This window comes from Ambystoma mexicanum, assembly GCF_040938575.1.
Source record: "Ambystoma mexicanum isolate Mex_15411 chromosome 12 unlocalized genomic scaffold, UKY_AmexF1_1 Mex_chr12_unloc.2, whole genome shotgun sequence".
NCBI classification, from domain to species: Eukaryota; Metazoa; Chordata; class Amphibia; order Caudata; family Ambystomatidae; genus Ambystoma; species Ambystoma mexicanum.
In genome coordinates this window covers 2,459,413-2,483,631 of record NW_027182323.1, presented here as the reverse complement: position 1 = coordinate 2,483,631, position 24,219 = coordinate 2,459,413, and the positions used below count along the sequence as shown (strand labels likewise).

Below are 24,219 nucleotides of genomic sequence, written 5' to 3'. Positions count from 1 at the left end.
CCTTAAAAAAGCACCATAGCTTCCACATTTACTGCTTTTAAGAACTGATTTACAAAACATTGTTAATTGGTGTTTTCCAATTGAAAAACGAGCTTGTAAATCAGGCTATTAGCTTTTTCATGTACATGAAGATTTCCTGTATTCCGACCAATCATACAATCCAGGCATGGAGCATTTTCTTAGTTCCCCATTGCCATGAGGCTGCCATGTTGGAAGAAGATCACTTGGAAACGTCATGTTATGGGCTGTTGTATTGGCCTCTGTTCAGAAAAGACTCTTAGGGGTCTGTGTAATAGTAAAGAGGAAAGCAAGGCGAAATCACCTTCACTCTACTTTGTCTCTCTTCTTTGAGAGACATTAAATAGCGCCTGCAAAAGGTAGTGATTTATAATGGATTACCCCTTCTATACACCATGTGTAAAAGCAAGGCCTATTCCACTGGAGTCTTTGGTTTTACACCTGCAGGAACATCTCATGCAGGCGTAAAACCAAATGCTCACCTGAGACGGAAGAAGAAAGCAAAGCAGAAATGCAAACTCTGCTTTCCTGCTCCCCTGCAACTCAAGACGGCTGTAAAATAAACTGGAGCGCAAAAGGAAAGAGTACAAACATTTTACACTTCCAATTATGCTCTAGTTCCTTTGAAAATGATCCCCTTTGAGTTTGCTCCTTCTGTGTTCCTCACTTGCCTTATCTCCGGCTGAGCTTGGGCACATTTGCGCACAGTGCAGTCCCTGTGCACTTACGTTTCTACAATTTGTGAAATGTTTATATGACCGTATGAGTGTTCGGCATACACCCACAGTATGATGTTTCTCGGTCAGATAAAAAAAGTCTGATAATCTGTGGTAATGTACAAATATGCTGACAAGACTCTCCCTACGACAGAGTGAGTTGATGCTGTCCCTACCGAGCACACCCGGCTGTTGTAGTACAGAGAAAGCCTGCCTAGGACCTACAGGTTGATCTAGCACAGCCTCAGCCTCCCTGGAACTCATCCCTTATTCCGGAAAAGAGCAAGGATCCCTGACACCTGTTGTAGGCTGTACCTGTGGTACACAGGCCAGTCCGATCAGTGCTAGGGGCACGCAACAGACACAGATAGTACAGTAGTCACAAGGCATGGACAGCTATAGGGATCCCCCTGATTGCCATGATCACACAGTTGGACATCAGCTGTTGGGGGCTCATGGATGAGCAGTTGTCCTCTGGTCACACAGCAGGACAGTGGCCTGGGGCTCCCAGGTTACACATGCTGATCTGGGGGCACCTAGATCAGCAGGGATGCAGTAGCATGGTCACAGGGCGTCAGCCTGCAGGCCCAATAATAAGACACAGACACAGAAGTGCCATTCATGGAGTCTGCCGTCGTTCTGGAGCACGTGCTGGCTGAGGCTCCTTTTATTCGCAGTCATGACAAAGTAGTGCCACATACATTTAAAGGGGCAACACCACAACAACCAAAGTATAGAGCCAGCCCCCCTGAGATCGATGCCTTTATCACTACAGACAGATCTTCCTGTGATCATACCTCTAAGGGCAGGTTGTACATATTGACATGGCCACTTTTGGGGTGTTTTACTCTTCTTTTACTTTTAACATATATTCTTTTTTTTATTTTATTTTTTTTATTTATAGGCATTTACAACTATTTACAACAGAAACGGAAAACTATATCAAACCAGAACAGTATATATACGGAAAAACTACAAAAAAAAACTTTCAGTAAAGATCATTACATTTGCCCCACATCCTTTCATGAAAGGACAGATTGCATTTCAGTTTATAAATTAATTTTTCAACCCTTGACAACTTTTGCATTTCCTCCACCCAATCCTCAAGTAAAGGTGGAGTCCTGCTTTTCCAACCCATATATTCTTTTCACTGTCACCTGGTCAATGGTTAGAGACTTTATGGCACTTCCCACCAGAACGCTTGTTGCAGAGCCTAGCAGGGTACAATGTGTGCTGTGTGGGTACCGGTTCTGGAGCTGCTGGGGGGGGCGTCCTTGGAATTCGGTGTATCTCTCTGTTCCCTGGGAGATTTTTAGGGGAGGGATCTGCTTCTCTCTTGGAGGTCCTGACCTTCATTCGCTGGCGGAACATGTAAGGCAGAGTGTACCTCCAGCCAGGGTCTAATGATTTCTGCTTTCTGCTTCCAGTGAAGCCTCAGATGATCTTCCAAATGAGGGGCTTGGCCCTCTTTTAAAGCCAAATGGAGCACAGGGATTGGTGTAGGCTAAGTCAACGTTAATAAACCAATCCTGGGTGCCCACCAACAATCTCCTGTATGCGTGAGGTCATAACCAGAGGGCTGTGTAACAGAAAAGGTAAAGGGGTGAAAATATCTAATACTAAGTCCCACCCATCTTCCTGTCTGTTGTGGAGCAAAGGGTCTCTCTGGTCAATGGAGCTCTCTGTGGTTCCTGATTAATAGCAGCAGGTCTCCCTTCAAGCTGCAGGGAGACCAGGCTTTCTGGCATCTGCAAGCCACATACTCGTATCTTATGAATGGGTTCCCCCTGCAGGGAAAACTACTGTAGACATGCAGTCCCAGACATGACAGTTCATTGTCAATTGATACTGAGGGTGGGATCTGGCTTCATTTTGACACAGTACATAAGAAAGGTTGTTGGCGTTTCCTGTCTCCTTTGTTAGCCTCTGCAGCCAGGTCCCCTGGGGGCCTATTTGAATTACTCTCTGATTAGTATGCAAATCGCTGCCACCAGCTACAGGGCTGAACAAAAGGACAGGGCAGATCCATGGAGGCTTTGTTAGTTAATTAGGCTGACCATGGCAGGGGGACATTTTGGCACTCCACCTTCTGGAGATGCATTGTGTACTTCTGCCATATCCAAACTAAATCCCAGGTGAGCGCACACCTACCGTGCGGATGGTCGGATTCCTCACATTCACAGCACCTGTCTAACTTCATTGGAATGGAAGAAACTTGATGGCTGAAATTATATTGTGTTGATGGGAGGTATGGGGGATTCAAAATGTTTTAGGTTAACGTTATGTTATGTTGATTTATACTGCGCACTGCTACCACCCAGAGGCAGTCAGTCTCCAGGTGGTCTTATTGAAATACTGGGTCAGCTCGCGTAAGCGAAATGGAAAGAGATTTGCTGCTGCTGGAGGAAGGGCAATGTCCAGAAAAAATTCAGAACTTTCAGAAACGTCCTTGTTTTGGAAAATGTTTCTACAAAGGTTTGAATTAAGAACAGGTAAACACCAGGCAAGTAGAAAGATTGCATGGAAAGGTGTCATTTTAGCAAGTTAACAAAACAGGTGATTCACTTAAGTGGATGCCAGAGGAAAGAGGCAAGAGCATTCCCACAGAGAAAAATTCAATACAAGCTTTTAACTGATCAGCAGTTGCAATAGTACAGCTGTGACTGAACCTGGTGCGAGAGACAGGTTGACATATTGCAACACAAAAACCATAAATCCTTGAGTCCCTCCTTTCGCTTTGCCCTTCATGTATAATGCATTCAATGCTTTGTATAGAAGTGTTTCAATCATTTCGGATTTATATGAAAGAACAATATTTTGAAAGTGAAAATGAATGAAAATTATATTATTGTAAATTAGTACACGGCGCGCGCTGTACACCGGGAATACTATGTGTGGATTGGCTCTTTTCCGAGCCATCCCACACGGTATTCCTGTGTACGTTAGTGCGTCCTGCGCGTGCCTGGTACTATGTTCCCGGCGAGGGTCGTGGCAGCCCCTTATCCAATGAGGAGGCTCGAAACGGGGCAATCCCCGCTCCGAGCCTCCCAATGGGGACTCAGGTATGGTTTTTTTTCCCTCCACCCTCCTCCCCCGCAAACTATCCCCTCCCTGCCCTCCCAACACCACTTACCTTCTTTTTTCTTCTTTTCTTCGGAGCGAATGAGCTGGAAACACTTCTGTTCCCAGCGCGTCCGCTCCCGATGGCCGCCATGGAAAGGGAAAACGGACTACGTTTTCCCTTTCCCAGCGGCCATTTTATTCAGCTTTTTTTTTTCTGTTTCTGAACGCAGAAGCGTTTTGAAAAAGAAAAGAATTCCATTAGTACCCCGGTCTAACGGCTCTCGGCAGTGGGCCAATACCGCCCACAGTAATGCCCCTGGGACTTTGTTAAGGCCCTTGCTACGCTCGGACCTGTAACTACAGCCCCGGGGGCATTACCTGGGGCGGTATTGGCCTGCCGCCGAGGGTCTTATTGCCACAGTATATATCCTGTTAAACAACGTGGGAGAATAGAAAGTAAGATATTACCATCAAGGCTTTTAAAAGGTCACATGCTTAATGATCCCACCGAAATTTGAGCGCTGGATTCAAAGTGCAGAGTGTTAACTGTTCCACCATAGACCCTGCGATTCACTCAACACATGCACCAAAGTAACATGTTGGTCCATCATAACCAACATGACTTTCAATGTTGTACTTTGCCACAAGGCTTTCCTGTATTCAGATAAACTGTAGACTCCAGGCATGGAACATTGTTTTAGTTATGTTATGTACACTTATAAAACGCATTGGTCGCCCGAAGGCATCTTCTCAGCCGCCAGTTTGCCTCCTCTGTGGAACTGGTCCTGTCGGCCTGGATCTTTGCGGAAATCTGTGTCAGATTCGGGCTCCCTGTTCTAGACCTGTTTGCATCTCTGGACTCAGTGAAGGTTCCCCTCTTCTGCTCTCGGTTTCGGGCTGAGGGGGCTTGGTGGGTGGACGCCCTCTCTGTACAATGGCCTTGGGGTCTCCTTTATGCCTTTCCCCTATTCCACTTCTTCCCCGGGGGGTTCAGCGCATCAGAGTGTCCAGGGTGACTGTATTGTGGTTGGCTCTGTTTTGGCCCCGTAGGAGTAGGTTTCCCTCTCTGTTGGAGCTTCTGTCCCAGGTGCCTTGGCTGGTTCCAAAGTGACCTTGTACCCTTCAAGGGGATCTGTGGTTGGGGGTCCGCTGGATAATGGGCAGTGTGGCTATTGGCTAGGCTGATGTCTCAGGGATTCTCTGGTCCCGTTGTCGAGTCAATAATGAATGCTCTTAGACCCCCCACTCTGAAGGCATGTGGTAGGGATTGGAGCCATATCCGGGACTGGTGTGGGTGGTCTGGTATCCCTCCCCTACGTTCTGGCCTCCCCGCTATCCTTCAATTCCTCCAGGAGGGGTTTGACAAGGGCCTGGCGGATTCCACGCTTCGCTCTCAGTGGGCCTTCATTGAATTCCTTTTGGGGGACTCTGATGGTCACTTGGATGGGGAGGCGATGGTGTGGAAGTTGTTCCAGGTTTTTTCTTCTTCTCGTCATTGTCCTTATAAGGATCCCCTGTGATCCGAAGTTTCTGTCTAAAGTTGTTTCTCGGTTTAACACCTCTCAGGATCTTGTTGTCCCTGACTTTTTTCAGGATCCACAAATACCTGAGGAAGTGGCTTTGCATACCATTGATGTTCGGCGGGCAGTGTTGGAGTATTTGGCTAGGACTGCCCCTTGCCGCCACTCTGATAGTCTTCTGATTACTTTTGGCCGGGCTGGTGCTGGGCGTAAAGCATCTGTGGTGTCCATTAACCGGTGGATCCATGTTGTGGTCTCCATGGCCTATGTGGCTTCTGGCCTGCCTGTGCCTGCACACATTCAGGGGCGGTCCACCAGGGGTTTGGCGGCTTCCTGGGCCGATGCACAGGGGGTTTCTCTGCAGCAGATGTGTAGGGCTGCCACCTGGGCTGATACCATTTTCATCAACCACTATAGGTTGAATGTCTCCCACTCGGGGGTTGGTTCCTTCGGGGTTGGGGTTTTGTCTGTGGGGATGTGAATTGGAGTTATTAAAGGTGTGTGTTTCTGCACTGTTTTTGGCTCTGTGTCTCATTGGGACCTTTTCCCCGTTGCTGCTTTGGTATACCTCATGAGGTAAGTACTGAGACGAGGAAGAGTGGACGTGGAGGTAATGCGCTGATTACTTACTGGTAATCTTCATTACTCCTAGTCCTCCTCTTCCTCGTCACAGTACTGACGACCCTCCTCACCCTCCCTGCGGGGAAGGTCCCATGCTCCGACTTGGTAATATGAAACTGAGTGATAGGGTTATGGGGGATGAGTTATAGGGAACAAAAGAAATGAAAGAAGGTCCTTTGTTGGAGGCAGGGGCCTCATAAGGTAAGTACTGTGACGAGGAAGAGTAGTACTAGGAGTAAAGACGATTACAGGTAAGTAATCAGAGCATGTTCATGCCTCCTCGTTCTCTTGCTTTCATACTGGGATCGTATCTCCTCCCTGTCTCACCATCAGGCAGGGATACATGACCAATGCTCCTTCCCTTCTCGCCTGCATACATGGATGCACGTTCACGCCTCCTCGTTCTCTTAGCTTCATACGCGGATCATATCTCCTCCCTGTCTCTGCCTCACCTCCAACATGTGTAACTTCTTGTTCTCTTTAACCTCTGGGGCATGGATGGCTACTGCACAACTCTAGATGTTGCCCACCTGCAAGGTGCTACGGAAAGCACTTTTCTACACGTGCTATATTAACCCCCATCCCCAAATACAATAATAAATAAATACATAAATATATGTGCATGCATAATGTCTACCTTCTAATGTTTCATATGTGTATGTACATTGTCCTCCTCCTGACCACATTCTAAAACTATGTGTAAATTGTTCCTTACATAAACTGTCACTTCCTTGACCCTTTATTTATAATGACTGTTATACTCTCTCTCTCTCCACCATAGTATAGAAAGGCCTAGCACACCTCATGATTGGACTAAGAAATTCTTGGTATTTACTTGGAAATGACTTACCCATTTGTTAGCCCACTTCATGGGGCCGCTTCACGCACATCAAATGACTACACAGGAGCCCTTGTACACTCCAACCTTCTCTTTATTCCTACATAATGTTTCTGCCTTTCCCCTTCCCTTGCTCCTCCGCTTCCTCCTGCCTCCCGCTCCCTCCCATAGTCCTGAGCTTCCCTCTTAAAGGGGCTCTGTCCTTTTCCCACTTACAACACCTCCCCCTTGCTTAACATGAGACTTCCCGGGTCACATTTGCTCGATGAGACGTTGGGGTCTCTTTGTGGCTTGGTGGGGCCTGCTTGGTTGCTCGTGGGTCTCTCCCACGCTCTCTCGTTGCTGTGTTTCATCAGTCTCTGCTCTCTCCTTTTCCTTCCTCTCAATCACCTCTCCTTTCATTGGTTCCTGCTCTTCAAAGTATAGCTCGTGGAAGAGGGTGTCCTTTGGCATCATTTTGCCGTAGTTTTCTGTCATAGTTGTCAATTGCTCTTTGTCCCTTGCTGCTAGGATGGGGTCTGCGTGGTTCGTCTGTCCTCTGGCTATGCTTGCTTCTTCCGCCTCTTGCTCGGGCACGTGGTCCTTCTTGTGGGTTACTTTGAATGACCTATAGTGGACGCTGATGAGTGCGTGCTGTAGTGCTGTCCGGTGACTAAGACGTCTGTGTCCTCTGGCGGGACTCGGTATCATGCGGATGGTGTCCGGCACTCTGCGGTCTCCTTGGGTTGGGTCACGTCGTGACTGTCCTTTAGACTGCTCTGCCAGTGCCATCCTCCATTGGACGGCATGGTCTTGAGGTTTGTCTAGGGGGTATTCTTCCGCCCTTGTCTGGTACAGTTGCCTTTTACTGACGTTTCTTGTGACTTCCGTTCCCCCCCCCGTACGATATTTCAAAGGGTACCGGGCGGTTGTGGAGCTCATAGTCCTCTCGCAGAACGGGTGGGGTTCGTGTGGCAAGTGCCAGACCAGACTGTCCCCTTTGTGGTGGACTAACTCAGGGTAGAGGGGGTGTGCATGCCTGAGGTCTCTGGGTGGACTGGTGTTCATGGCCTCAATGTCTTTGCTGGTGTCTAACCGTGCACTGGGTGTACTCGGGTATCTTGCCTTGGGTGTGGGTTGGCATACCGAGCTTGTTGGCGGTCCTGTATGGCACATTCTCTGAAGGTGACCTTCCTGGCCACAGTGCCAGCATGTTCGTCCAAAGGTTGGGTATGGTTGTCTGTGGGTGTGTTTCCACCCTCGTCCGTGGCAGTGCTCTTTTCTCAGGCTTTCTTGCCAGTGTCTTCTCAGTTTCCTCCTTCTCCAGGGTCGAGTGGGCTCAGAGTATTGCGGTTGCTCTTCCTTGAGGGCTGCGATGACGTCGCGTTCAACTTTCCTTTCAATGGCGGCTGCTTGTGTGTCAACTCTCTCGTATGTTTTTGCCAGATTGAGTATTTTCGCTAGGGGCAGGGGCTTTATGAGAAGGTGTTTTCTGAACGTTGACGAGGTGCACCCTTCTATGATCCTTAGTCTTATGGCTTCTTAATCATTAAAGTTGGCAAAGTCGCAGTCTCCTATCTTCTGCTGGAGACGTATGACGAACTCTCTGATCGATTCGTGTGGACGCTGCCTGTGTTGGTTGAATGCAAGGCGTTCGTAGTCTTTGTTGGATCCTACTCTGAGTTTGTCGTTGACTGCATCGAGGAGACGTTGGTACATGGTTTCGTCTGTAGCTGGGATGGTCTTGATGATGCCCTTTACCTCCTTTCCTACCAAGTTCTTAAATATGCTGAGTTTGTTTCGCGGGTCTTGGTTCCCAATTGCACCTAGAAAGTCCTCAAACTCTTCGATCCATTTTTCCCATCTTGTTCCTTGGTCGTGGTGCGGGTTCAAGGCGAATGGGTCGGGTCTTCGCATGGCTGCGGCATATGGTGTGGGGCCCAGGTTTGCCAGGGTTTGCGCGGCTGCGTCAGCGTCTGCTTGTGTGTGGTCAGTCATGGTGTGGGCGCCTTGTGGTGCTCCATGTGGTGGTAGGTCCTTGGCTGTCGCACCTGGCTTTCTGGATGGTCATGGGCAGTTGGTTGGCCTGTGGCGTGGTTACTTGTATTCACGTGTTGAGCAGCGGCAGTTCAGGTGCAGCTTTACTCTTGTGGGCTGCTGGTAGTATCCAAATGGGTTCCCTTGGTCCTCTGTAGTCTGCAGGGGTGTGAGAGGCGCGATGGCTCTCCTCCTTGTGGTTATCTTCGTGATGATACACACATTGTGTTGGTATTTTCCTTCTGTGGGCCTGTCACATATCTGCACCAGTGGCCTGCGTGGTGGAGGCCACTAATGTGTACCCAGGCTGTTATAGAGCTGCATTGGGGTTCGAATAACATAGGTCCACTGGGTGGGTGGCTCTGGGGTTTCTGGCGTGGTGTGGGTGTCCCAGTTAGTGCTCTCTGTTTGCAATTGTCCGATTGTTTTATTCCCGGGGTGGTACCCCCACTCTCTGTAGCAGTCCTTTCCGTCGTGCTACCTACCCCTAATTCGGGGCACCGTTGTAGACGCGTGTGTTGGTTGGGGTGACCGAGGGCGCTTTGCAGACGTCCTCCGGGCCGTGCATCTGGGTCATGGGCTTCTGCACGGTGGCAGGGGTCTTGTGACATGGGCTGGGTGCCCGTCGTGGTCTGGCCTGTCCCTCTTGTAGACGGCGACACATGTGGCCTGCTTGGCGTGGTCTAAGCACGTGTGCTGCTGTCCCTTCTTTCCTTCATGAGACCCATTAGTGGGTCTGTGGTCTGGCATCCCGGGGCCGGCAGGGTGTCCTGTGACACTGTTGGGCCTGTTTCCTTGCTTCGTTTGGGACCTTTCTTTCCTTGTATCCCAAGTTTGTTCCTTCTATGTTTTATTATACATATATTTATTTTATTTATTTATTTATTTTTTTGCGCTCACACGAGCGTTACCCTTTCTGTTTTGACTGTCACTTTGTGGGAGACACGGGGATTCCCCTTTCCTTTTTCTCTGATGTCACTGTGTGGGAGACGTGGGGATATCGGGGCTCTGTCCTTTTCCCACTTACAACACCATTATCCCCCAAAACTCCTCACTGTGTCTAAGAACGCATTTTTTTCACAGGAGGATACAGATCAGATTGACTTGAAACGTCACATTCACGCAAATACAGAACGCCTCTCATTCCACTCAAATATACGCAAGTGCCTACAATAGCCTAGGACTAGAATATGAGTCCCAATGTAGAAATGCCACAAGTCCACACATATGCCTGTTTATTTAAACATCTGTATTATCATCAGCGTATGACTGTAAAGGCGGGACCTCACGTCTCTGTAACATGCTCTATTGGCGACATCAGTTGAATGTCGTTGGTTTAATCCCTCACGGATGTTGGGATTTTTTAATTCCCATTTGTAACTGGGAAATACTGTTGCTGCAATACATATATCTTAATCAAGTTGGTAGTTACTGACGTAAATGGCAGTGTTATAATGTTTCAAGTGCTAATGGCTTTACTGCAAATGTCGCCACATAATGCGCTCTTAATTAGATTTGGTTAAAATACATTGCAGTCACCCAATGAAAAAGTGTGCAAAGAGCATTAAGGAAACAAAAGGTTCATAACAGTAACAGGACATATCGATTTGTTTCAGTCCTCCACAGAGAATGACAGAAAATGGGCAGCAGCCCCTACACATCCCACGACCAAGGACAGAACCCCTCATACTCTATGAGGAACCTTCTGTGAAAACAGTTATTTGAAGTCACCCATTAACTGGTAATAAAATAAGTAATCAGCTTCCACACTAAAAATGTGGATCCCTACAAGTGTTTATGAGTCCGAAAAGCAGTCACGGTCGGGTAAACGAAAACCTTCCTCTCAGCAGACCCAAAAACCTAGTGGAGATAAGTCTGTTGTGGGCGGGAGTAAGAGTAGTGCTCCGCCTGCTGCAAAGCAGGTTCCCAGTGGCTCCAGTAGTACCCCGCACTCCCATCACTTGTTGGGATTGTGGGGCTCTGGACCACCGAAGGGCCGACCCCAAGTGTAAGGGTAAGGCACTTGGAGTCCAGGCTGCCAGCCTGACCTATCCCTGCTCCGTACCTGAGGTGGAGGCCACTGTGCTCCCCTCCTCTACGGGGATCTCCTTTGGTGCTCCCGTAGAGATTTCCTTAGTGTCCCTTGGGGCCTGGGACCAGTACGCAGAAGTACTGGCAACTATCCCGCAGAACACTCATAGGTTTTTGAGAAGTGTACTATTGAATGGCCAGCCTTCTACTGGTTTGAGAGACACTGGGGCAAGCATGACAGTGGTGGACAGGACCCTGCTCAAGCCAGAGGACTATGTAGGTGCTCCTCTGAGAACCACTCGTTTAGCTGGTGGGCCTCCCAAATTATCGCCTGTAGCCTTAGTCAACATTACGATTGGAGACAAGACAGAAAAGCTTCCGGTCCTGGTTCAGGACAACATGTCTGCAAACAATTTGTTGGGAAATGATTTGTTCGAGTTGGGGATGATCACGGATGGTCTACCCATGGGTTCTGTGGCGGTCACCCGATCGCAGGTCACACAGGGTCCGGCTGCGAGCCCGGCATCCTTGCCGATGGGGAAACCCAAGGCACGAAGGAAACGGAAAAGTAAGAAGGCCACCTCTGTGAAGGGAGGCCTTGCTCTTCCTGCTGTTCCCACAGCACCCATTGGGATCCATGCCCCGGACGGGCTGGGTCCAGTGGTAAATCCCATCTCAACTCCTGTGGGAGAAGCCAGAAGACTTTCCTGTGGGAGAGGCTCTTAACCCGGAGGATCATCCCGAGCTTCAATGCTTGTTAGCTGAAGGGGGACCCTCCCGGGCGGACCTCTGTAAGGGACAGAGAGAGTGCCACTCTCTCGAGGGTCTGAGGAAACAGGCCCTGTCCCAGGCACAAGGAGAAGTGCCTAGGACCTTTCGGATTTATTGGGAGGGTGAGCTCCTTGTTAGTGAGCCCACTAAGCCTGAACCTGGTGCCCTCAAGTGGTTGGTGGTACCTTAGGTTTACAGGCCCTTCCCGCTGCAGTTGGCGCATGAGGTGCCCTTAGCTGGTTATCTTGGGACCAAGAAGACGAAGCAGATGCTCTCGGCCCATTTCTACTGGCCCCGGATGGGAGTAGAAGTGGAGTCCCACTGCAGGACCTGCCCAACTTGTCAATTGTCTGGCAAGACTGGAGGCAGAGTCATCACCCCACTGCAACCATTGCGAGTGGTTGGAACACCGTTTGAGAGGGTGGGCATCGACATCGTCGGTCCCCTTGAACCTCCCACGTCGGGTGGACATCGGTTCATCCTGGTCTTGGTAGATCATGCCACCAGGTACCCTGAGGCTATACCCCTTCGGACGGTTATGGCCAAGGTGGTTGCCAGGGCTCTCCTGGGCATTTTCATCCATGTTGGATTCCCTAAGGAGGTTGTCTCTGATAGAGGATCCAACTTCATGTCGAGTTTCATTATAACCATGTGGAAATAATGCAGAGTAACTTATAAGTTCTCCACCTCTTACCACCGCATACCAACGTTTTGGTTGAGAGATTTAACAAAACTCTCAAGGGCATGTTAGGTGCTTTGGAAGAGCCCCTCAGGAAGAAGTGGGATCTTCTCCTGCCAGGCCTGCCGTTTGCCTACAGGGAGGTACCTCAAGAGGGTGTTGGTTTCAGCCCCTTTGAGTTACTCTTTGGACATCCTGTGAGCGGGCCCCTGGCCTTGATCCGAGAAGGTTGGGAGGCCGCCCCTCCAGGTCCCGCCAAGCAAGTGGGGGACTATGTGTTACGCCTCAGATGGAGGATGACACAGATGATGGGTCAGGCAACAGCAACCTTAAGGCCAGCCAAGAATTGAATAAGTACTGGCATGACCTTAAAGCATCGCAAGTGGATTGGACTCCGGGACAGGAGGTCCTCGTGATGGAGCTTACCAAGCCTCAGGCTTTGTCAGATAAATGGACTGGACCCTTCAGGATAATATCCAAGATGGGCGAGGTCAATTATCTGGTTGACATGGGAGCCTCTGGGGGAGCCCCTCAGGTATTCCTTGTTAACAGGCTCAAGCCTTTCCACAGGTGAGCCGAAGTCTCATGTGTTTTGCTAGCTTCAGGGCAAGAAGAGGATGAGAGTGAGCCCCTCCCTGATTTGCTGCATAGCAACCCTCAGGATGGCTCCGTGGAGGGAGTACATCTCTCTCCCGATCTGACAGCAGAGCAGCAGAGGGCCTGCAGGGCTTTGCTCCGGCAGTATGCCTCTCTGTTTTCACGGACACCAGGCCTTACACTGTGGTGTAGGCACGAGATTGACACTGGTGACAGTGTGCCTGTCAAAAGCAGGTGCTACCGTATGTCAGATACCGTCAAGAACCACATCCAGGCTGAGGTTGCCATGATGTTGGATCTGGGTGTTATTGAACCCTCAACCAGTCCCTGGTCCAGTCCCGTGGTCCTTGTCCCCAAGGCAAGTTCCCAGGCAGGTACCAAGATTGGAGGTTCTGTGTGGACTACCGAGGAGTCAACGCTGTCACCAAAACTGACGTGCACCCCTTGCCCCGGGCTGATGAGCTCGTAGACACGATAGGTGCTGCCAAATTTGTGAGCCCCTTCGACCTTACCTCAGGCTATTGGCAAATAGCTCTGAGGGACCATGCCAGGGAAAAGAAGGCGTTCTCAACACCAGAGGGACTCTACCAGTTTAGAGTCATGCCTTACGGGTTGAAGAACGCCCCTGCCACTTTCCAGAGATTGGTCAACCATGCGCTCAGTTGGCTGGAAGCCTTTTGTGTGGCTTACTTAGACGACATTGCCATCTACAGTTCCACTTGGGAAGAGCATTTGACGCATCTGGATAAAGTGTTGCAGGTGTTAAAAAGGGCTAACCTCACTATCAAGGCCACAAAGTGCCAGATAGCTCAGGGAAAAGTCACATATCTTGGTCATGAGGTAGGATGGGGTCAAATCCAACCTCTCCCCAGTAAAGTACAGGATGTACATGACTGGGAGACTCCCACTACTCAAACCCAGGTGAGAGCCTTTTTGGGCCTCACTGGGTATTATCGCAATTTCATGGCAGACTGTGGAACCATAGCTGCACCCTTGACAGCTCTGACTTCGCCCAAACAACCGAGGAAGGTTAATTGGACGGAAGTCTGTCAGAGGGCCTTCGATGGCTTGAAAGGAAGTCTGTGTAGGGCACCTGTGTTGTGTACGCCTGACTACAGCAAGCCCTTTATCGTTCAAACTGACGCCTGCGACACCGGAATTGGAGTTGTCTTGTCCCAGTTAGATGACAAAGGAAGAGAACATCCAATCATCTTCATCAGTAGACAACTCAAGGGTAGGGAACTTAGGTGGACTACTGTTGAAAAGGAATGTTTTAGTATAGTTTGGAACCTTAGGCGTTTTAGACCCTACCTTACCGAGTCTACCTTCAAGGTCCAAACAGAACATAAGCCCCTTAAGGTGCTTATGCAGATGAATGGTGAAAACCCGAAACTGCTCAGGTGGTCCATTAGTCTGCAAGGGCCAGACTTTACCATTGAGCACAGACCAGGGAAGAGTCACGATAATGCAGATGGCCTTTCCAGAAGGTATGTTGACCGTCTGGATGAGGGTGTCTATCTCGTGGGAGATTAGGCACCCTAACCTCAGTCTGGGGGGAGCGACTGTGATGCTGGAAATGCATCGGAGGGACAGGGCCTCCGTATCCTTGTCCTTTACTGCTTTTTATCGTGTGTTCTGTTGTGTTTTCCGCGCAGGAGTTTGTGTGGGACTCTTGGCGGTGCAGCTCTCTCTTTTGGTTTGGTGAACAGACCTGTGGGATACCCTTATGGCACCCAGGGGTAGGGGTACAACCCTGTGCCCCTAGTGCAGAGGTCTTCAATCTGTGGGGCGCGCCCCCCACCATGCCTGGCGCGTGATGCCTTCCAGAAGAAAAGAAAAGAAAAGAAAGAGTAACGCTTTTTTTTTTCTTTTTCTGCCGCACTGAACTGAGCATGTGCAATGGGGAGCCACTGGCTCCCATGCACATGCTCAGCCAGTGCAATGTGGTGGGGGCGTGGCCATGGGAACAGGAAATAAACGCAGCTTGGACGCGCGCTTTCCTGCATTTGGATCGCACGTCCAGGCTGCGTTGTGGTGTCCTGTGTTCCCTGTTGTTGCTGCTGCTGCCGACGTGTGCGAGTGCGAGGTAAGTCACCGGTTCCGGCTTTATTTTTAACACGGTTCCCCCGTGGCAATCTGCCACGGGGGAGCCGCGTTATTAATGCAGCACCGGTCCCCCTGCACCCCTCTCTCCCTGCATCCCCCACATTGGGGGCATGCATGGAGGAGAGGAGGCGAGCGGGGGACCGGAACTGCTCTGCCGGTGTTTTTTTACAACGCGGCTCCACCATGGCAGATTGCTGGAGCCCAGCAATCTGCCATGGGGGAGCCGCATTATTAATGCAGCACCGGTCCCCCTGCGCCCCTCTCTCCCTGCATCCCCCACATTGGGGGCATGCATGGAGGAGAGGAGGCGAGCGGGGGACCGGAACTGCTCTGCCGGTGTTTTTTTACAACGCAGCTCCCCCATGGCAGATTGCTGGAGCCCAGCAATCTGCCATGGGGGAGCCGCATTATTAATGCAGCACCGGTCCCCCTGCACCCCTCTCTCCCTGCATCCCCCACATTGGGGGGCATGCATGGAGGAGAGGAGGCGAGCGGGGGACCGGAACTGCTCTGCCGGTGTTTTTTTACAACGCGGCTCCCCCATGGCAGATTGCTGGAGCCCAGCAATCTGCCATGGGGGAGCTGCATTATGAATGCAGCACCGGTCCCCCTGCGCCCCTCTCTCCCTGCATCCCCCACATTGGGGGGCATGCATGGAGGAGAGGAGGCGAGCGGGGGACCGGAACTGCTCTGCCGGTGTTTTTTTACAACGCGGCTCCCCCATGACAGATTGCTGGAGCCCAGCAATCTGCCATGGGGGAGCTGCGTTATTAATGCAGCACCGGTCCCCCTGCGTCCCCCAATAGCGATAACCCCACATTCAGGGGGAACCGGGGTGCAAAGCTCCTGCTCCCCTGAGAGAATTGAGGGCCTCTGCCAGTGGAGTAACTTTGCTTAAAATGTTGCGGGGGGACATGACATCTGAAGAAAAGGTGCCCCAGCTAAATGAATGAGAACAAAATGGTATGCCATGAAAGTTGGGGGGACAAACACCCCCGCCCCCCCTAAAATTACACCCATGGCCTCTGCCCCCAGGTCTGCCAGGGGCATCACTACTGGCACACCAGAGCTGCCCCCCAGAGTCTTTCCCAGAGACGCTGAAATAATGTAAAATGGTAGTAACACCAGGGCACTAAACCCACAATTAGCAAGAGTGCTTCGGGGCACCCCAGCAAAACAGGAAGTAGCATTGTTCCCAAGTACTTTAATTTTCCACATAAATTTGCTGGACTTCCAGTCCCCCTTATGCCCACCCGTCCATTCCATGCACCCCCAGTCCCCTCTCCAGATCTTGTAGTCCGAAGCGTTCTAATCTTGTGGCTGTGCAGTAGACAAGGAAACCACAAGCAGAAATTATTAAACTATCGAGTGATGAAAACATTAAGGGTCAGGTGGGCTCATGAATTTTTTTGCATGGGGTGTTTCCCACCAACCCCAACATTTTCACATGGCTCAGTTCAACTCTTTGCATGTGGTGTTTGCCATGTTTATGCTTTTTTGGGTGTGCATTTTTACTTTTTTAAAACCGTTTGCAATGTTTCGACAGGTTCAGGCTCCTTTTCTCAATGGATCGTTTTCTAGTGCCCAAAGATGGTAGGGATCTGAAACGTAAAGCAGAAGGAGAGGTGGGAACAGACAAAAGAAATGCAAAAACACGGAAATATGATCACTCTTATTTGGACTTTGGGTTCACATGCATCACAGTCGCTGGGGAAGTGAAGCCGCAGTGTGTGATTTGTGGTGCTACATTAGCAAATGACAGCCTGAAGCCAACAAAATTAAGGCGGCATTTGGAAACCAAACATGCCGATTTAGCAAAAAAGACCAGGGATTTCTTTGTACGGCAGCTGCAAGGCATGAAAAAGCAAAAGGAGACTGTTAAAAGTGTGGGATCTGTACCTGCAAATGCTTTGAAAGCATCTTACCACATTGCGTACTTTCTTGGCAAAAACAAGAAGCCTTTTACAGATGCTGAGAAAGTGATTCTCCCAACCATTCTCGCTGTCAACCGGGTAATGCTTGGTGAAAGTGCAGCAGAGAAATGCAAAAGTATCCCCATGTCAGACACAACAATTTGCCACCGTATTGCTGACCTGTCCTCTGATATCAGTACAGAATTGGTATCGCGCTTGAAAGACAGCCAGTTCGCCCTACAGTTGGATGAGGCCACTGACATATCAAAAGAAGCTCACTTGATTGCCTATGTGAGGTACTGCCACGGAAAGGAGATATGTTGGATGACTTCTTGTTTTGTAAGCAAATTAAGGGCAGAGCAACTGCACCTGAACTCTTTGAAATTTTAAACAACTTCCTAAGTTCCAACTGCCTAAAGTGGGAGGCGTGTCTTGGTATTTGCACGGATGGTGCTCCTTCAATGTGAGGTGCTAGAGCTGGGCTAAAAGCAAAAGTATTGTCAGTAGCTCCACATATTGTGTGGACACACTGCATGATACACCGAGAAGCTTTGGCTGTGCGCAATATGGGGCATGAACTCACACAGGTTTTGACTTCTGTTGTAAAGATCATCAATTTTATTAAGATGCACCCCACAAGAGCCCGTCTGTTTGCCACCTTATGTGCAGAAATGAGAGCTGACCATGATGCTTTGCTGTTTCACACAGAGGTCAGGTGGCTATCCAAGGGAAAGGTTTTAAATCGCATCTATAAACTCAGAAACAAAGTGAGACACTTTCTCCTGGAGTTAGACCAGACAAAAGCAGAGCCTCTGTGTGATCCACGCTGGCTTATACTGTTGGCTTACCTTGGCGACATCTTTGAAAAGCTAAACTTTCTAAACCTCTCCCTGCAAGGCACAGAAACCACTTCATTTGCCATGAATGCAAAAATATCAGCATTCAAGAAGAAGCTGGAGCTTTGGAGGAGGAGGGTTGATATTGGCATAGCCGATGCGTTCCCATTATTAGAAGATGCTCTTGAGGAGACGGAGTATGATCTTTCATGTGTTTCTGAAGAAATTGGAAACCATTTAAATGCTCTCAGAACCAGTCTCGAAAAGTACTTTCCTGACGACAATTGCAACATGAATGACTGGGTGGTTCAGCTTTTCCTGGCTGACGTAGGAGCCCATCTCCCAATACAACTCCAGGAGGAACTAATGGAGCTCCAAAGTGACCGCCTACTAGAGAGCCAATTCAGAAAATTGTCTTTGGGTGCATTTTGGCAACATGTGTCTGCAGAGTATCCAACTTTATCGAAATGTGCAGTCAATGTACTTTTACCTTTCAGCACCTCATACCTGTGCGAAATTGGGTTCTCTGCACTTGCAGCCCTAAAGACAAAATATCGGTCAAAGCTGGAGGTGGAAGAAAGCCTGCGGTTGGCTATTGGAAAAATTGAACCCAATATTAACAGGCTGGCTGGTGAAAGGCAGGCCCACCCTTCACACTAGTTCTCCAGTATGCCACTGTCCAACTTGCAAGTGACAGCATTGACAGTACACTGTTGTACTGCAGAAACAAATTGTTACAGCACTTGCATAGCAAATGTTACTACAGGACAGCAATATTGGGTGTTTTCGTTTGTGTGAAATAAATATCCAACACTATTTTTAGTCGAGTCCTCTGTATTATAGCAAAATAATCGGAATGCTTTGTTCACAAATATTTGTCCTCATCTGATTTGAATCATTGCAAGCAATGATTTTGAAACAACGTGGTGTTTGGCATGCACTCCTTCGTTGGGGGCACCATTGTACTCCAGCGCGCGATAACCGTTCGCAACCGAGTACAATTTTGGAGTACATGTGTATAGGGGGGGCCTGGGCCAGAGAAATTTTTCTTAGGGGGGGCTCGGGGTCAAAAAGTTTGAAGACCACTGCCCTAGTGTATGTTTTTGGGCACCTGTGTGTGGCCCAAAGAGCAGGGTACGGGTTGGTGGCAGCTCAGTGCTGAAATGACTAGGTGCCCTGAGCGTCCTCCATTTTGGGATGCCCAGGCCCTGTCATTGCGATTGGTAGATTCCAGATGGAGACTCTTGCTTTCCATCACCTCTTACCTTGATCTTCCCGAAGTCCCAGAAAGCCCTGCCTCTCTCCCTTACCCCTGACTGGCTGTTGGGTGGAGGTTCTGTATATGGTAATGTGGGGAAGTGCCGACCAGACTGGCTGGAGCCTTCTCAACGACCGTATGTTGTGGGTACGCCTGTGGGTGGGACCTGGGTGAATGGAGTGTGTGACGAATATGCATTCTATGTTATGGGTGTCTACTATCTGGTGTTTGACACAATGGCTGAGACAGCCCTTCCCGAAACCGGTATGAATGCAGTATGGAGTGTTGTATGGCTCGGTACTTGTCCCAATACACATAACTTGTTGTGAGTGTTTGGAGAGAAGTGAATGGCCTGAATGCACCATGTGCCTGATTGGCTGCCTGCCTGCCTGAATGCCCGTAGTCGTGATCGGATGCTTGAGTGTGACCCAGCGGAATGAATGGGAGATCAACAGTATATCTGGGGACCTCTCACTGCTAGGAATCGTGTTCAGAAGCTGAAGTCCACTACGGCGAGTAACTGGAGTAACTGAAGCTTAACTTTGAAGCCCTGTTGGATGAGAAGAATTGCTGTTTCTCTCCTTCACAATCTGAAAGATGCTGTGCCTCCAAGGACTGACCCAGAGAGGACCTGGTAAGGCGCCCACTTCCCGAGCTACGAGGGACCATCGTGCACAGCTGATCTTGGCCTAAGCTTCCTGGTAGACAGACCTTCGACAAGCTGCTGACCCGATACGGGGATTGCTGCGGAACTCCAAGGAGAAGCTCCCAGACTGTTGTCCGCCACTGTCGACGTCCGCCGTCGCCAACTGGAGCCACCATGCTCCCGTTGCCTAAGAACTTAATTGATCCAAGGACGCTCTCGTCCGCATCATCGCTGCTGTATCCTGCTGGAAAAGGCCTGACCGTCGACGCGCCGATGAGCATCCACGAGTGGGTATTCCACCACCCAAAGACCACAGAGACGCTGACGTCTCGACGCCCTTGCTGGGCCACAGTTCTTCAACTCTTTGAGGTCTAGAACTATCGACACCGAGGTACCCCGCACGCCTCTTCCTGGCAGGACGTTTACGCTTCCCCCGTCAACGAGCACCGCTAGGAACGACGTGGCCACTTCACTGTCATAGCTCGACCTGTTCCGCAGACGTTCGACGACCCGTGACTCCTGCCTGAACGGGAGGACACTCAAGAAGGGCCGTCGATTCCCCGACGAGGAACGCTACAACGCCAGGTACTTTGGGGTTGCAGGACTATTGGAAAGTCTAGTGGGAACAATATATGGACTGGGCTTGTATCTTTATTCTACAGGTTGCCCAGGTGGGGGATCTCCACACAGAACTGTGTTTAACGGTAGTTACCAGTATTCTGCCAATTTCTCGACCATCTTGCTTTCCTTCCTCTCTCTACTGCTGGTTTCCTCTTTATTTTGATCTGTGTGTCATCCTGACCATATGCACTTTAAGGAGATCTGATAACGTTAGTGGTACCACTTTAGAACTGTATATATTTACCATTGTTGATTTTCGGAGTACAAAGTGAGTTATCGTGATGGTGTACGTGACCATGAATATTAATTATATAAAGACTGTGTTTTAACTTATCCCCTTTAAGAACTCTGCACTGCTCTCTCCTGGCTAATGCACATCACCATGTGCGTCTCCACGATGACCGGCAGCAGGCACCGCCCGCCCGAACGAAGCTACAGAGGAGCTCCTGTCCTGCCACGCACTACCCCACAGCCCACCAAAATACCCCTAGCCCACACCAGGCCCTGGGCACCCCTACTACCTAAATGCCCCCCAGCAGGCCCCCTACCCTGAAAGCCGGCCGGTCCAACAGAGGGAAACCCGCCACCACGCAGACCACTCCCACGGACCTCACCAGCGGAAATCGCATCTGAGCACAGTTCGCCTCACACCGGAGCCCTCCCCACCACAGCGGCAGGCAAGCGGTTGAACCGCTGAAACACCCAGGTAGGGGGGTACCTTATCTACAGTATCCCCGACTATGCCAAATATATAAACCTTTTTTAAATTTTAACTTTTTAAAAATTTTATAACAATTACAAACACGGCTAATCCTCCCACCTGTACCCAACACTCTAATGCTACAACCTCACCTCACGTCAACTCCACTAAAGCCAAACCAAGGCCCAGAACACAGGGAAGGCGCGGAAGCAGGCGACCCGGACAAAAGCTCATCCTCAACCTTCTCCCGAATCTTCCATGCCCCCTTAAATACCCCCCAGAAGACGCGCTATATGCAGGCCAGATTGCTGGCATGTGCAGCGGCCAAAATACCCCGGGGGGAAATGCTTTGCGTTCCCCCGTGTATTGCTCGCCCAGAGTGCACGGACAGTCATTAATCACCAGTGCAATTATGGAGCCAATACTTTAAACGCAGGTAGACGCAATAACTTGCAACCACACACACTCTTAGAAAATAATGAGCACTTATACGGCTATTTATTCAAAGCTTGGAAGCAACAAGTGATAACATAGAAATAAATCACAGAAGAAACAGAGTTCAAAAGAAAATACATCACCGTGGGCGTAACTGGATCCCTCATCTCGCCAGAAGCGGCTGGAAGACCCCAATGACAGCCAGGCCGAGAGCACAACAGCCCACATGTATGCTGGACAAAAGCGTCCTCCCTCCGGCTGAGGTCTCACCTGACCGCTAAGGGGTTCCACATATATGCACTCCTCAAAAAGGGGTGGCATTTTCTCGAACCTTCTGGCAACGCACTTGCGCATTGATGAGCAGCCGTTGGTTGCCAGCTGGGTCAACCAACAGTAACCTCAAGGAGCAAAGTGCTTCCCTCCTCTAAAAACAAGCACCACGGAAAACAGTCCTGTAACTTATAACAAGACATAACAAAGCTAGCTTTCCCAGCAGAAATGTCCTTGACTGCATACCAGGTTTGGAAAGCATGTTTTCTTCAGCATCGTGAATCTAGCTCTCAGCAAAATGAGTACAGCTTTTCACTGCGGCATGAAGTAAATATCCATCATGGCTCTGAGTGCTCCCAGAATACACTGCGCACCAGCGCCATGTTTTAGCTCAAGCATAACAATTCCACTCTTGGATATTTATCTCCCATAGCCCAGTGGCAGAGGAGCCGGTCTCTGAAACCGACGAAATATTAAAACTAAGTTGGGAATGCATTGAATACAATAACAAGCTATTATGATAGCTAATATAATGCAAATACAAACAAAAGCGTAACGCAGTATACCCCCAACATCAGGAATCCATGAAAATAACCAATCCCACCAATTCCCAGTATGATCTTGGGACACTTGAGAAATGAGATCCCTCAAACCTCGAATATGACTTTCAATGGATCGTGAATGGTCACTTAGATTGAAACAACACATACCTTCAACTGCGTTACAACGTAAATTATGCTTTAGCAATAGATAATCAACGGCAGCCCTGTTTTGCAAAGTTGCTTTTCTAATAACTTTGCTATCAAGGAGTAACTCTTCTAATGCTTGAGAAGTATGATTAAGTCCTTTGACTACTAGACATGCTAATTTGATCAAAGATTTGTAACCCCTAGCAGCTAAACCCCAAACTCCCACTAATGTAAGGGTTAATGCTAGAACCTCAGCTTCTGATAGCAAATGCACATGTGAATCACAATCGGGGGATAGACCCACAGACTCAAAAGTTGACCTTTTGCCTCAAGATATCGCTGGGTGTAAAGGGAACATCATTAGTCCTAATCGAGTTAAGGCACATGAACCTCCGGAAATGTTAGCTGGAATATAAGTATATGTGATGTTGCCACATGAGAAGAGCCATTCTGTTGGAAGTTTCATATGATTCAGATGACTGGCAGCTATCACTGTATGATTTCAAAACATAGGGCCTCATTACATGGTAGGCGGTAAGGGTTTACCGGTACCAGTATTTTACCGGTACCGGTAAATCCTTACCGCCTTACTACGAGGTCCCTTTGCAGGTTGGGGAATTTAACACCTGCTTTTTGCAGACGTTAAAAACCAACCCGCAAAGGGACCAGTGGAGCTAATTACGGTACCGCAATTTGCGGTACCGTAATTAGCGCCTTCCCCATTCCCATAGAGCCCTATGGGGCAAAAATGGGAATGGGGAAGGGCAATGGTGGAAGGGGGAATTACCGCCCCGCCAACCTTGGAATAGGGCGGTAATTCCCCTTTCCACCAAGGCGGTGCTGGTATTTTACCGGCATGAACCATGGCGCAAATAGCGCCATGGTTCACCGCCTTCCGTGTAATGAGGCCCATAGTGTTATTCACGCTGGTACATGTGCGTGGAACTCGCGAACACAATTGTTGCTCGAACACAGTGTGATTTCGCTGTTTGGTTAAATTGAGCTGTTGGCATTTGCCAATTTCTTTTGCATTGCATGTCATAAGGTAACACACATCACCTTGGGTTATATTATTGGTTATAATACGTGTACGTGTCAAATTTCTCCATTTGCGATCTGTTTCCTGGCAAAACCTGCAGTACTCATAGATGGAAAAAGATTGCCTGATATCGGAATCTTGAACCAAAGAATCATTGTGCGTGACGCCGAAAATATGCTTTAGAACCAGAACTGGCGCCGGCACTGCTACTAAGCACGTAGTCAATAAGGCTTCATCATTGGGCACGTCAGTAAGGCAAAAGTGCGTAATGTTGAGCACCTGTTGTGCCAGGTATATCCACATATTCTCCGTTTGGGTGATTATGGGAGAATGTTTTCGCCGTCCTGAAGATGCCTCGCGCATGACTGGCATCAATGTTGTTTTCACTTGCGCCTGACGTGTTTGCGGCATTTCACAAATCCATGTCTTCAGTCTGGCTGGCTTTTCGGCATCCGCATAAGGCTGCTTTTGGACATCATTACTCATCATTATCAGTTTCCCCTTGATCGCTGGCACAGATGTGACATTTTTCGTTGGTAGCAGCATGCCGTTTAACTCTCCCAAACGGAGTCCATTTAGTCCCACAATTACACCAGCCAGACACAGGATCTACAAAGCAAACCCAGAAAAGAGATATCAGTGTTGTACATCACTCTCTCAGGTAACATTTGTCTGCGGGCACATATTGCCATTTCTTTCTACCGGGCTCCATTACTAAAACTACTTGGTCTTTGCCTGATGCAATGACATCTGCTGGCACTGGTGGGCCACTTGGCCTTTCCACCCACACCTTCGCCAAAACCACGATCCCCACGGGTAGTTAACACTGTAGGAGG

General features: G+C 49.3%; 1 long non-coding RNA gene across 1 annotated transcript in view; it reads left to right on the top strand.

Moving 5' to 3' along the window:
* LOC138532681 (uncharacterized) overlaps nt 1-24,219 on the top strand; it is a 60,196-nt gene that overhangs the window by 985 nt on the left and 34,992 nt on the right. The window lies entirely within an intron of this gene.